Here is a 15,817-nt window from a genome sequence, read left to right as displayed (position 1 = left end):
ATGAAATGACTTAAGGGATGTACTCTACAGGTGGGTCGCCATCTTTTTCCTCTGAAGGAGCGGGTGTAGGCAGTGGGTGCTGTTACGCAAAAACCGCGATAGCGTGAAGCCACAGAAGTCGAAGCACGAAGTGGCGAGGGTTCACTGTATTTTGCTTTATAGGATGTGACTATCTTAAATTTAATTTTTTTCAAGTAAGAAATTAGAAACCAAATGGCAAAGATTAGAAGGAAAGCGGTTAATATGTTGACAAAGCATCTCTTTATTTTGTTTCAATTTTAAATATGAGATATAAAGTTGAAATACCTAGATTATGAAGTATAAGAGAGTTCAATTAAATAGGTGGGAATGATATCTATAAGACAATAAACTATCTCTTGCCTCCGGAAGCTTTCCTCAACTAGGCCCAAGCAGGGAGGCACACAGTGGATGGTAAGTAATTAGGATGAATAAGGATCAATGGTACTCAGAGAAAGAACTCGTTTAAAGGCAGGAAGATTAAAATTAAGACTGAGAATTTTAAAACAAGAAATAAAAGGCATAGCAGTATGATAAAAATAAGAAAGGATATTTTCATGACCCTGAAATGAGCTAGCTGTTAGTGCACAATATTAATAGTGTAGGGTTTGAATAAGCCTGTTTCCAGAAGTTCCAAGAGAATCTTTTTCACAAATGTCCAATTTTGTTAATGAAAGATTATTCGGGGGACATAGTTTTATTATTTAATTATTTATTTTTAAAAATCATTTTATCAAGAGCTCTTGTAATATTTATTACAATCCATACATCAATTGTATCAGGCATATTTGTACATATGTAGTTATCATTCTTTTCTAGACAGTTACTTTTTATTGAACCCTTGGTATCAACTCCTCTTTTCTCTCCCCTTCTCTTCCCCCATCCCCTAATCACTCCTTGATTGATTATAAAGTTTTATTTCCATGTCTCACACCGACCACCACGGTCTCCCTTCCCCTGTGGTTTCTGTTGTTCTTTCCCCTGGAGGGGTATGTTAATCAGGGTACTTTAGAGAAACAAATCCACAGAAACTCATGTATAAGGGAGAGTTTTATATAAAGGGTAAGTGCACATCAAGAAAACATCCCAACCCAGTGTTGCCCAAGCCCACAAGTCCAACATTAACCCATATATCTGACACCAATCAACAAAGTCCTCCTCCATCTCACAAAACAGACACTATGATGCCGACTGCAGGAGGAAAGCCAAGTCAGTGAACGTGTAAGCATCTCAGTGCTGGCAGGGGTGTCCACACAGCTGCTCCAGCACCCAGGGCTGCATTGGCATAGGTCCATGTGGCTTCTCCCCAGGGATGTCTTGCAGGAAGTGAGCCTTGCCAGCTGAAGCAGGGAACTGCTAAGGCAGCTGCACCCTGGTGCAACCATCACAAAGCAAGAAACCCGAGAGCTTGAAAGGCGAGGCTCACTGAGCCATTTATCCCTTCCCCTTTCAATTAACCCCACATGTGTTTATTGGCCAGGTTGGTACCATAATCTAACTACCACAAGGGGTGTGTGTGGTTGTGTGGCCATCAGTTCCCCCTTCTTCTCCTCCTCCCACCCCTCCTTCCCATCTGGTATCTGTCCTCCCATTCCTGCTCCTGGGTTGCATGTGTCCAGAGTTCTTATCTCTTATCTACGACGGTGTACATGCTCCGGACTAGTCCGACGTGAGAAGCGTCCCTGGGGGGACATAGGTTTAAAACACCATTTCCCCTCCCCTCTACTCCTGTTAAATGTAAGGTTTGGGGAGGGAAAATCAAGATGAGAGATTGGATCTGAAAATTTAAAAGCACATACCACAAATCAAATTCTATTGGAAACCAGTGACAAAGACAAAAAATAAGCAAACACATGTAAGAGCAGTGAAGTCAGAAAGCAAAGGAAGCAACATTCAAAGCAGAACAGGAGAATCTGAACAATGGAAACAAAGAAAATCTTCTCCACCCTCTTTCTGCCCAGGTCAGAAATTCTAACGCAAGACTCTCACAAAACCCCGGGCCCCGAACGCTCATTTCTGCAAGAAAAAAGCCTAACCCGGCACCAGGAATGAATGGGGACACTGGTCAGTGGCTGTTGTGAGGTGCTCTGGAATCAATTTCAACTCTTAGCAACTTCATGTGAAAAGATAGCACAACTTCCCTAAAGGGTTTCCTAAACCAGTACAGTATGGCAGCAGATCGCCCACTCTTCTTCCCCAGAGCTGCTCAACGAGTTCAAGTAGCCATGCACTTAACCACTGTGCCAACATGGTTGCTCAGAAAGTGGCAGAAGAGTGGTGAAACAGGGGTGCTTCCACTAATGAGGGGTCCTCAAACTATGGCCCGTGGGCCACATGCAGCTCACCAAGGACATTTATCCAGCCCGCCGGGTGTTTTTGTCCCGTTTGTTTTTTTTTACTTCAAAATAAGATCTGTGCAATGTGCATAGAAATGTGTTCATAGTTTTTTTTTAAAACTATACTCCAGCCCTCCAACGGGTCTGAGGGACAGTGAACTGGTCCCCTGTTTAAAAAGTTTGAGGACCCCTGCAAGCCTTCTGAGACAACCTGAAAAAGTGACCAGACAGGATCTAAATGAGTTACTTCTTTTCACAGTGCAGAAAGATACTGGCTATGGTGATGAGCACACCACAGAACTACCTTGCAAGACGTTGAACTACTGAGTTAGTTCATTGTGCCAGCCTGGCCGATAATCACATGTAGGGCTGGTTGAAAGGCGGAGGGATAAATGGGTGATGAAGCCTCGCCTTTCTAGTTCTCGGGTCTCTTGTTTTGTGATGGTTGCACCGGGTGCAGCTGCCTTACCAGTTCCCTGCTTCAGCTTGTAAGATTGACTTCCTACAAGACATCCCCAAGGAGAAGCCACATGGACCTATCCCGATGCAGCCCTGGGTGGTGGAGCAGCGTATGGAGACCCCTGCTAGTGCTGAGATGCTTATTCGTTCACGGACTCAGCTTTCCTCCTGCAGTCGGCATCATAGCCTCTGTTTTGTGAGGTGGAGGACTTTGTGGACTGGTGTTGGGTTAATGGGTTAATGTTGGACTTGTGGGCTTGGGCAGCATTGGGTTGGGCTGTTTTCGTGATGCACCTTTTCTTTACATAAAACTCTCTCTTATACATGAGTTGCTTTGGATTTGTTTCTCCAAAGTACCTAGACTAATAAAACTACCTTGCAAGACGTTGAGCCACATCAAAGAAACAAACACAAGAAACTCCATTTTAAAGAAAAAATAAAGTGTAACATTGGAGCCCAAATCAACAGCTGCTCCAAGAAGCCACCACAAAAATGTGGGGACCCCTGATAAGACTGGGCTGAGACATGACCGACACCCAAAAGCCAGCCAAGTCACCTAAAGCGTGGAGAAACCCCATAAGACTTGACTGGGACAGTGACCACGTCAGAGCCAGCCAAGCTGTCCATTTAAACCCGGGTAGAGACACTGACTTTTGAGAGAGCTAAGAACCAAGGAGACATCAACTCCTGCTCTCTCCAACTCTACCCGGGGAGAGTACACTGATGAGGCAATGCTGATTAGGACTATGGTGCTAATATGAAATGTGTGAAGAGCGTTGTTATTATGCCCTTATACTCATGGTTGTTATTATGCCCTTATACTTACAGTTGTTTGTCCTTAGTAGTTTGAGTAATATTTTAGATTGTTTGATGTGTGTTTGCAGTGAATCAACCGAGCATTCGAAAATGTCTAAGAGCGTCAAGTAATTATTGATCGTGCCGCTCGTGACATATGGTACCATAACGAAGATTATTATTAAAAAAGATAGCATGTTAGACTCACTGTGTTGCATCTCTATCCCCTTTTGTAAAGTGCAAATCATCAGATATAAAACAAACAGAACAGAGCCACTCAAATGGAAACGATGGGCACATTCACACATTGTGAAGGGTATAGCAAATGCAAATGAGCGACGTATGTAAATGACCGAATGGAAAGCTCAATCCTTCACTGAAAACATAAAAAAAATATTATTAGAAGGAAAGAGAAAAGAAATAAAATTTAAATATGAGTTATTGGCAGATGACAGGCAAAGATAAATAATGAAGAGCAGAGAGAAAATTGTAGAACAGAAAAAGAGAGAGAGAGAGAATAAATAGTAGGAACTGAAAGGGAGGCAGACACAGCTGCAGGTTTAAGAAAGTGGTTTCATTTTGTCCTTCATAAATGAAGGAGAGAGAAATGTCATATGGTTGGAAATATCATTTCTTGAGGGGCAAAGTAAAATATTAAAAGATTTTCCCCTTGCAAATAAGGCAATTAAAACTATTCAATTTGACAAAACACTGGGCCCAGTTGAATTACACCATAATTCAGAAGGAAGAAGAAAAAAAAAAACAGTAGCAAGGGAAATAGAGGAGCCTTTGGCAAAACTCTTTGATAGCTCAATAAGAAAAGAATAAAAGGAGCAATCACATTTGAGTCACTAATAAGCATTCTCAGATTTAGCTAAAGAAAATCATTAAAAGGACTAGCATTTCCAACTTCAATTACAAAGCACAAGAATAAAGCTTTACTCAGATCTATGCATCTGCGATTTACCTAAGAGAACCGGTCTGATTTTAAGAAATGTAAAATGTACTTTTGTTCAGATTTCAGGAAAGAAATTTCCATTTTACTAGCAAGTCACCTCGCGGTAATGAAAACTTGATCATGAACAAAGCTCCGTAGGACACCCTGGATACCGATAAGGAAAAACAATATTCCACAAGCTAATATAGACTAGCCAGCAGATATCAACAATATTGCTTTGAAACCTAGGATTTTTACAAAATGTGTCACTGATTAATAGAATTACTGCCAGTGCATTTTAATCCTACATCTGGATTCAATACACAGATCAATCTTCCTTCACCCCAGCCTCCTGATTCTCCTTCGTCTTCCCAAGAGACTGAGAGGCAGTCTCGCTGCGTGGCTGTTTTTTCCCTATGATTATATCCAGGGATGTAAAGCAAACGGGTGCTTCCTAGGAGTACTCCCCCAAAGTCTTAGTTTTGCTTTTCTTCTGGGTGGTTTTGCATGACCCAGACCTCAGGCTCCCTCTGATTCCTAGCCTGGAAATGGTGAGCATTTCAAAAGCATAGATGTTCGCGACGGCAGCGTTCTCCAGGGACTGTTCGGTTCTTGATGAAAGCAGCACACTTTGAGGGAAGTGCAGGCGGCCACGTGACGCCAGGTCTGCTGCAATTGACATTCTACCCAATTAGACAGGTAAACGGCTTTCCCTCGGGTCAGTGGTAACTCAAGGTGACTCGGTGTGTGTCAGAACAGAAGCAATCTCTGGGCTCCACAGGGTTTTCGATGGCTGATTTTCAGAAAGCGATCACCTGGTCTTTCTTCCAAGATGTCTCTGGGTGGAATCAAACTTTCCAATGTTTGGCTAGTGGCCAAGCACATTGCAGATTTGTTCTGCTCAGGAGCATCCAGTGCTTTTAAAAGATAGAACTCTAAAAGAAGGCCATAGATTAAATGAATTAAATAAGAAGCCAGATTTATCAGATGATTTCATTTAAAAAACAGACCAAGCAAAGAAAACACATGTTTCATTACCCTCAAATCAGAACGGTCTCAAAATGCTGCCAGCTGCCCAGAAACATCAGGGATACTATCCGTGCAAACGTGGAGGAGTGAGTGCTTGTAAAAGCTCTTCCTACTCTGAGTGGCGATGATCCCTTAGCTTTCTTATTTGAAATTATGTTCAGACAGTGCCTGGGAATGATTGTCACTGTGCTATCTACCGTAAATACTTTTACCAATAACGTGAGTGGACGATGGAAGCTTGTTTAAAGTTAAAGTAAAATTGAAAATTTCTCTTTCCCCTTTACATTTGAGAAATCTCAAAAGAGTAGAGATGTCTAACTGAATTCTGCCTCCATGAAGGAACTGCCTCAATAATGGCCTAGCCTTTATGGATTCCCAAGGGCTACTCCAGGATGGTATTTTACAGTATTCCTTGACAACACATTACACGGCTATGGATATAAATATGCAATTCTCCCCTGAACTGGCATCAACAGAACTTTTTCTGGTCTTGGACTTGACTGAATGGAGAACAGAGGGGTATGAGTCAGATTAAGTGAAATGATGCTGCAGTAACCAACAATACCCAAGTCCCATTGGCTCAGACAGAATAAGGATTTATATGTTCGCTCACACGAAGTCTACTACAATGCTGGTTGACCCACCAAGGTAACAAGTAACAAACAACTCCAAGTTCCTTGTTACTCTAGGATCGGGGTAGCATGCTTACTCTCCAGCTTCTTCCGTGAGTGAAGCGAGAAAGAGCAGTAAGCTTGTATAGCCGGTCTTCGATATTGGGACCTGGAAATGCAGACCTCACTTCCACCACTTGCCCACTGGAAATAGCTAGTCACAACTAACTGCAAGGAGGTAGGAAATGTGAATGAACAAATGAAATGTTGGGCGGTCATCAGTTTCTCCCATAACAAGATCAGAGAAGTGAGCAGTTGAGCAAAATAACCTGAAATTTAAGGAGCAAGCACTGATTTAGCAGAGGCAAGCATATTGAAAGGCCAATGAATTCTCCAAAATATTTAATATGTTAATGTAACGAACAACAGCAAAAATAACAAACCAATAAAACTAGTTACCATGGAGGCAAATCTGTCACCAGATGCCCCCGTGTGTGTCGGAGTAGAACAGTGCTCTGTAGAGTGTTCATGTCTAATAGTTTTCAAAAGCAGAACACCAGAACTTTCTTTTGAGGAACCTCAGGGCAGACTCAAACCTCCATCTTTTTAATTAGCCACTCTGTATGTTACCCCTTTGCACCACTGTGAGATGCTTAATAATAACAACAGCTAACACACACGGCATGCTTACAATGCGAGATGTATTGTTTGAATGTATTACCATTTAGTCCTTACAATACCTACAGATGACGAAGGTCCTATTGCTATCTTCATTTTACCAACGAGAACCCCGAGGAGACAGAGCAACTTCACCAAGGTTACACAGACACTACGTGGTGGAACCAGGATGGGATCTCTGGCAATATGGTTGCTGACTCAATCATCTGCCTAGAGAGAGTTGAGCTAGAACAGAACTTCAGCTGCATTGATTAATCTATTAAGGCTTGCTATTCATTTCTTCCTCATCTCATTATAGAAAGTATGACGTGGTGGAAAGAACAGAGATTAGAAGTCAGAAGACCTGGCCTTCAACTCCCCGCTTCACCAGGTACAGAAGGAATATTTCACAAACTTAACTTTCCCAAGTAAAAATGGAATAATGTTTAGGCTGGCTTTTTGCCCATAAAGGTAAAATAATAAAAATGCATTTTATGAACTCTGAAGTTCTAGCAAATGACGCCTCAGGTATCAAGGTACTGTACCAGATAGGAGAGTTTACAGATGAAGGTTTAAGGTGTAAATATAACAGGAGACTAGGAAGTCTCAGAAGGATGTTTTGCCTGTAGTTTTGTTTCATTCTGACTTCAGTAACTAAGTAAATTCTTAGACTACACCAAATGGCCTCTCAGAATAAGCATTCCCAAGCAGAAGCTACTTCGACTGTTCATTCTTTTTTTTTCTTACCTTCCTTTATTCATTAGCTTAGAGGGCTGTGAGCTGAGATGTAAATACATATATAAGGAATATATTGCCTGACCATTCATGGTCCTTACAGGAATGGGGGGCATACAAGCAGAGAGCTAACATGGTTTTAATGCACATTCCTTTTTATACAAGTTACAGAAATCTAATACGCAGCAGTGTCTCCATAGTGCCTAATGGTTTCAAGGAAATTAAGCAAATTCTACTCATGCATTTATTCAATTTGAAAACCAGATAAATCTACCCTTCTGTATACCCATTTGTTTAACCTATATTATCATACAAAATGTAGAGTTTTTGAGCTTCCTTCCTCTTGCCCCTCTTCTCCTCTATGCTGTGTCAGGTGGACTAAGTCTCAGATCAAAACTCCTTCTCTGCTCTCACTTTGCACGGAGCCAGTGGAAAATATACAGTAAAAGGCATTGCCCATAAACTCGACCTTTCCAGTAAGTATTCTTTCCTCTTCTTTGTTATTATGAGATCTGGTATTTTTCTCTCAAATGGGCAATTTTGTTCACCATACCTCCTCCCGCCTTCTAGTGAGTTTTCCTTTTTTTTCTTTTTAATCAATTTATTGGGGCTCATACAATTCATCACAATACATAGATCAATTGTGTAAAGCACATCTATACATTTGTTGCCCTCATTGCTTTTTTACCCCCCAATTGAGGTTTTTTACTCAATTAGAGCCATCATTCCTTAGAAATTATCATTTCATTATTTTTTGCTACCGTCATCAATTCAGCTATGGACTCATGGTGGCCCATGCACCTTGTAATACATTTCCACTTGGCCTCATACCCCATTGGCTGGATGTATGGAAGAACATCACCTGACCTTTCTCCCTAGTTCTTATGAGTCAGTAAGCTCACTAAAGTTTGTTCAGCATCATAACAAGCAAGTCTTCACTGACAGATGTTGGCTATGTTCTGCATAAAACACACTAGCCAGGAATTGAGCTCATGTCTTCCATTTGGAAGGCACGATCCACCAATGCTCTTCCCCATTCCCTCAGCCCCACCATACGCACACCTCATGATAACATATTCTACTTGAGTAAGCATTGAACTGCTAGCTGCAAGGTTATCAGTTTGAAACCACCCGTCACTCCTTGGGAGAAAGATGAAGTTTTCTGAGACTTACAGGCTCAGAAACCCTCAGGGGCAGTTCTAATTTGCTTTATTGGGTTACTATGAGTCTCTACCAACTCCATGTCAGCGAGTTTGGTTTGGAATTTTATTCCACCTACTTGCTCACAACTCCTGGCCACTTTTTATGGCATTCACGGAATACAATACAAAACAAAACACAAAGCACCTCAAACTCACAGCCATCAAGTTGATTCAGATGGATAAGGACCCTCTAGAACAGGGTAGAAATGCCCTTATGAGTTTCCAAGATGTTAACTCTTTAATAAATGTAATAGATTATTTGTTCTCTTTTGTTTATTTACATGTAGTGCTAGACACGAACATTCTTTTATTCCTTCAGAGTTCAGAAGTGGAGGGAGATGCATTAGCAACCAGCAAGAGGCCAATGACACAACTTTGCTTCTGAAGTCCAGGAAGACTTGAAGCACTTACTGAGGAAGATCAAAGGCCTTCAATGTGGACTGCCCCTCAACGTAGCGAAAACAAAAATTCTCCCAACTGTACCAATAAGAAGCATCACATTGCATGAAGGAAAAATGGAAACGGTTAACAAATTCATTATATTTGGATTTGCAATCAACATCCATGGAAGCAGCAGTTAGGTGATCATATAGAATATTGCACTAAGCCAATGTGCTGCAAAAAAACGTTTTAAAATGTTCAAAGTAAATAGATCACTTTGAACACTCGGGTTTGCCTGACTGAAGTCAAGGTATTTTTAATCTCCTCACTTGCATTTGAAAACTGGGGGAAAAAAACTGAAGAAAAGTTGATGTTTTTGAGTCATATGGTTAGTAAAGAATATTCAATATGTATGGCCTGCCAGGAAATCTGTGTTGGAAATACAGCAAGAATATTTCTTAGAAATGAGGATGGTGAAATTTTATGTCACATCTTCGGCAATATCATCAGGAGCAACAAGTCCCTGATGAAGGACATTATGCTTGATAAAGTAGCGTGTCAGTGAAAATGGTCGAAAAGGATGAGATCTGTTGGCTGCAACAATGTGCTCGCACATAGGAACAGTGGTGTTTTATTGTACAAGGTAGATGTGTTGGCTCTCTCTTCGGGTAGTGCATGGTCTATATAATATGTAGTGACAATACCATGGTGTGAATGCATCAATTCTTTGGTTTTCTTTCTAGACATCTTTTTGGACACAGTACAACCAGCATACGTCTTTGGAGGAGAGATGTATGTACTCTGAGCGAGTTATTAGGAGGGACCAGTCTCAGGGAAAGGGCCTCATGATTGTCCTCGAGCAGATGGTCAATGAAAAAGAAGGAGGGCTCAACATCAATCAATGGCACGGGGACTGAAAGAATATTTTCAAGGGTAACAATGCTGTGAGCATGGTGCAGCATCAGGCACTGTTTCACTGTATTGTGTATGGCGTAGGGAGTGGTTCAGTGGCACTGAACCCATAACAACAAGGTTGGGTTGAGTCGGAAGCCAAATTGAAAGCGCCTAAAACCAACCGGATGGAGAAAGCGAGCGGGTTAATGGACATCTGAGAGAACGAACATGAAAGAGTGAGCGAACCCAGCTGGGGCTACAAAGTTGTCTGAGTAGGGAAGCCAACATCCTGGTAAATGAGAAAATTAAGAAAATGTAGCGCCGTGGAAGTCCTTGGGGTCGAATTCATAAGGAATTAAAGAATGTTCATGTCTAGCACTATATATAAATAAACAGCAGAGAACACATTATCTATTGCATTTGTTAAAGAGTTACAATCTTGGAAATTCATAGGGACATTTCTACCCTGTACTGTAGGGTCCTTTTGCTTCTGAATCAACTTGGTGGCAGTAATTCACCTGAGGGTTTTTTTAATTAATGCCATTAAACAGTGGACTGGAATTGTGAGCACGTAGGAGGAATAAAGTTCCAAACCAAACTCACTGGCATGAAGTTGATTTAGACTCATAATAACCCTATAGGACAGAGTAGAATTCTTCTACACACACACACAGAATAAAACAACAGAATTTTTTTAAAGCTATATATTTTTGTAATAAAACAACCTTATCACCCTCAAAGTACTCTCTATTACACTGAATAAATTTGTCAAATCTGCAATTCCATTCTTGGAAACATTCTTCAAACTCATCTGTCTGGATGGCTGACAGCACTTGTTTTGTCCTTCACCTCTTCTACGTCCTCAAATTGTTATCCTTTCATGGCCCGCTGCATTCAAGGTAACAAAAAGAAGTCGAGCCGGAGGGAGTTTAGTTGAATAAGGAACATGGGGCAAAGGAGCCATATTGTTTTTGCTAAAAACGGGTGCACTGAGATGGCTGCATGAGCAGGTGCATTATTGTGGTGTCAAAACCAGTCCTCTGCCACAGAGGCCTTTTTATGCCACAAACTGTCACATGCTGTTATGCAATCTTTTCAGAACTTCTAAATAGAAAATGTGATTAACAGTCTGGCCTGGTGGAATGTACTTCAAATGCACTAACCCCCTCATATTAAAAAAAAAAAAAAAAAAGCATGATCTTGATCGTCTTGATCTTTGATTTCACTTGATGAGTGTGTTGGAGTGCGAAGGGATGATGGCATATTCCACTGGCTTGATTGATGTTTGCTTTCAGGTTTATAAGAATAGCATCATCACCAGTAATGACCTTGGGGGGAAAAGTCTGGGTCTCTTCAGAGCTGTTCTTTCAAAGCATGGCACGTTTCCACCCGATGCACTTTTTCCTGCTCAGTCAGAACCGGAAGCACACATTTCAAAGCAACCCTTCTCATTCCCAAATCTTCCATTAAAATCCGCCGGACCGAGCTCCAAGAGAGTCTGGATAACTTCCTCATCTCATCAATGGTCTGTCATTGGTCTTCAAGCACCAGTGCGTGCATTTTGTCAACATTTTCCTTCCTGCTCTATTTTGAGATGGAACCTCTTTCTCAAATATATTTTGAGTGCCTTCCAACCTGCGGGGGATTATCTTCTGGAACCGTATCAGACAAACGTTGCTGCTATTGATGTTTTTCAGTGGCCAATTTTTCAGAAGGGCTTCTTTATTCTCCCTAGACTGTCTTCATCGGGAAGCACCCCTGAAATACTCGTGTCACAGCGTCTGACACCACAGCAACACACAAGCAGCCAGCGAACAACAAACTCACAGACAAGTGGTGGTTTTCCATCCTAAGAGTGCTTCCTAGAGAAACTCAGGTGTAAGCATTTCGTTCATTACGAAGTATTGGCTGATGATTCCAAAATCTATCTATCCATCGAACACAAATCATTCCTTTCAGCTCCAGACCCATTTGTCTTTCGACTTGCTGGAGAGTTCCTCTTGAATGTCCCACAGAAACCTTCCCCTAAACAGGTCCCTCGTATTCATAGAACATTGAGCATACGCCCTATCCAGTGCTATATGTTTGGATCAGGGTCAGTGATGGCTCCACAGGGGTGGTCTTGCCTTCTGTCTGGAGACCGGGGTTTAGTTTCCAGCCAATGCACCACCACCTCTCTGTCAGTGTCATGCTGCTAGGATGCAGAACAAATCCAAGGCACACTAGGAAAAAAGGCCTGGCCATTTACTCCCCCAAACTGGTCTTTGAAAAGTCTCTGGATCACAAAATTACAATCTGCCACCAAGCAAGGGTAGTTCAGGACTAGGCAGCATTTCATTTTGTTGGGTAGGGAAGGCAATGAGTCAAATACCAATTCCGAGCAGCTGATGGCAGCAGCATGTTTAGAATGTGGAGGTGAAAGATAAGAAACTTGCCCCTTGATGCTTGTTCGGTGTTTCTATACAGCACTGTGAAGGCCATGCTTCAATGGAGTTATGCTTCATATATGCTACCGCAGATACCTTCTGAAAGAACAGAAAACATTTTTCACAATCTCATTTCAAAAGCAACACATGTAGCACAGCAAAATTGTATGTAGTCAGTGCAATTTGAAAGCAGATATTTCGGAATCATCTTCTTTGCATTAGGAGACTACATTATGTTAGCAATGATTTGAGAGATTTGATAAGATCTCCGTGATGCTAAAGGCATTTCAAGAAAAAGGAATAGGGAATAACAATCTCAGAGATTCCTATTTTTCAATTGCTTTGCTACGCTAGTTTTTCAAAATCCTTTTATCCCTTTGGGAAATATACTTTTATCAAAACCAGAAATAATGTATTGCCCAAGCCACCAAAATATCACCTTACGTAAGATTTACATTTAATGTTTCAGTTGAGCATAATTTTATATATCTGCCCGTGAACAAGCTATAGAAAGATATAAAACCATATTTGTAAAGAGATTAGAATTTACAATAGGCTTTCTTCAATTAAAGGCTTCCTTCAATTCAACTAAAAATTTTTAGTAAGAAATATTTTATTGGAAATTTAGAATTAGGTGCAAACATGGTCCCTACCTGAATGTTGAATTATCACCTTAAAAAGTATAGGCATATTGAGGCAGTTCAAATATCCATCTTGTTTTCTTTACTTACATAGGGGATCACAACTTAAAACTTAGCTCCCTATGGATTTAAACCTGTATCAACATTGATTTAATCTGTCCTTTGCCAAAATTATTAATGCATTGACACTTTAAATCTAGGAGGAAAAGAACTCCCCATTTGATTTACAAGAAAAATGAACATCCTGGGTCTTCCTCCTCACCTAACTCTCTCTTCTCTTCTTCACATTTTCTTTAGACACAGACCCTCCTGATCATGAAAATGTTCCAGGCTTGAGACTTTCTATGAGAACTTGTCTTAGGTTAGACCCATGTAAGTTAAGAGGGGAACAAGGTGCACCTTAGTATGTCTAGCCGTGGCCCATCTTGTAAGCTATTATGAATACCGTTTGCCAAAGAGGATCTTCTTTCATTCACTAACAAAACTTTTCTTTTTATGGCTCTCCTTAACCTGTAAACTTGGAAAATTCTATAGATAGAAGAAATAGAAGAAACCAAATAGAAAAAAAAACTTTGGTGGCAGAATATTTGAACATCTGACTTTGGGTTGAAAGAGAAAGGTTGGCAATTAGAATCTATGCAGTGACTCCAGTGGAGAAAGATAGAGCAATCCGAGTCAGTGCAGATTACAGACAAGGAAATCCGATGAGAAAGTTCTACTCTGTCCTATGGTGGAAAAATGAATCTGAATCGATTCATGCCACCCAACAAAAACAGCAATACACAGAAGGTAAAACGAAGTGAATCACCCTATCCAAGGGAACAGTTGTAACTGTCCATTATTGAACGCTTAATATATAGTAGGTCCACCAAACTATGCACTCTGTTCATAATAGCTCAGTAGATGTTCCACAAATTTGTAGCGCAGCCAGTATCTTTAAGTCTTTATTTTTTTAATTGAAGAAACTGACACTCAGAAAGATTAAGACCAGTCTCAAGTTCCAAAGGCCCTTCAGGAATTCTAATTCAGGTGTCTACCTGACTAACAGTTGTGGACTCTTTTCACCAAAATTTAACAGTGAGGATTATGTTATTTACGATTTTTAATTTTAATAACTGAAAATCAATAGCTGGAAAAGAAAAACTGTTGTTGTTGTTGTTTAATTTTTTGATACAGAAGGAAGGCATGCTTCAGATAACAAGTCCACTAGCTGTATGTGAAGTTTGAATTTCTTGTCCACAGTGGATCATGTATCGGAACGAAATGGGAAGGTAGCAATTTATTTCTCCTCTTTCAATCACAAAAGGAAAATTATTGTTTCTCAAACCTCATGCAAAAGTTAAATGATGCATTCATAAATGAGATACATAACAGGTGGTTCTTGAAGCAGGAGCCACAAAGCAATACACGCTGTGCGTCTTCCTTTTCTCCACAGGCACATGATCTCTCCTCTCTAAGAGTAGTGCAGTGGAGCCATCAGACACCCCTGTGCGGTCTGCAATGCATAATAATCAGCCGGGGGTCTACTTCCCACTACACGGAGTTTCATATTGAGTTTTAATTGTCTCAAGAAACAATTGAGATGAGATTTTCTGATCCAAGTCAATATGTTATGTAAACATTTTAATAGCGCTCCCTAAAATCCAAGTGAGAAGTGCTATATCCTATCCTACAAACGGAGTCCCTGGGTATTGCAAATGGTTAATGCCTTCAGTTGCAAACCAAAGGATTGGAGGTTTGAAGCCACCCAGTGGTAATGATTGAACAAATCTTCTTCATGTGATTGAATGATGCAGTTGTAGCATATGACAATAGAACTATAACAAAGGACATTAGACAAAGGAGGAGCAAACTGCCTGATGCAAAACAGAATTGTGTGCGTAGAAGAGAAGCACTTATTTAGGAAAAACAAAGCAGAAAACTGTGGGGTTTTCAGGGCCGTTTCCATCACAGTTGATGGAGATTTGGACTGAGGGATTTCAGATATAAAGGCAGAAAATAGGAGTAAAAGCAGGGAAGGCCAGTGAAACACGAGTGACACTGACAAAAATGACAGGTGCTCAGGGTTCCCCCCAAAACCCACATGACAAGAGCAGATGATGCCACACTGAAGCGTGTGAGATCACCACTATCACACCGAAACATAGAAGATAATGCGATCGATGCAGAAGATTTTAATATGATAAGGTCATTTTTAGAAAGCCAGCAAAGGTTTATTAGAACAAGGCATATTCCTGGCAACTTAATTCCTCTAGCTGCCCTTTGGGAAAGACATAAATATCAATATGTTGTGTATGAAAAAGGCTAGAATTTTATTGGGTAGACAAAATGACTGACCTCAAAGATGCCCACATCTTCATCCCTATAATTTGTGAATGTGTTGTTCCATGACAAAAGGGAATTTGTAAAAATTATGAATCTTACAGAGGGAGATTATCCTAGATTATTTAGGTAGATCTTAACCACTGCTCATTCTGAGGGAGAAATGTGAGACTTTCTACTCTTGTAAAGAGTGTCCATTTCAGAAACCCAAAGGGGGCATTCTGCTCTGTCTCTTAGGGTCACTCTGAGTTAGAATTGATTTGATGCAGTGAATTTATCAGAATGTGAGCCCTCCTTAAAAACAGAACTTTCTTGACTGGAAGCAGATATGTGATACCTTAGAAGGGGAAATCAGAGAGATAGTATATATGTGA

The sequence above is a fragment of the Echinops telfairi genome, unplaced genomic scaffold (genome assembly GCF_000313985.2).
Source record: "Echinops telfairi isolate 266 unplaced genomic scaffold, ASM31398v2 ScPeMD7_5868;HRSCAF=6743_0, whole genome shotgun sequence".
NCBI classification, from domain to species: Eukaryota; Metazoa; Chordata; class Mammalia; order Afrosoricida; family Tenrecidae; genus Echinops; species Echinops telfairi.
The sequence above is the reverse complement of the archived record's forward strand: the minus strand, read 5'-3'. Positions refer to the sequence as shown.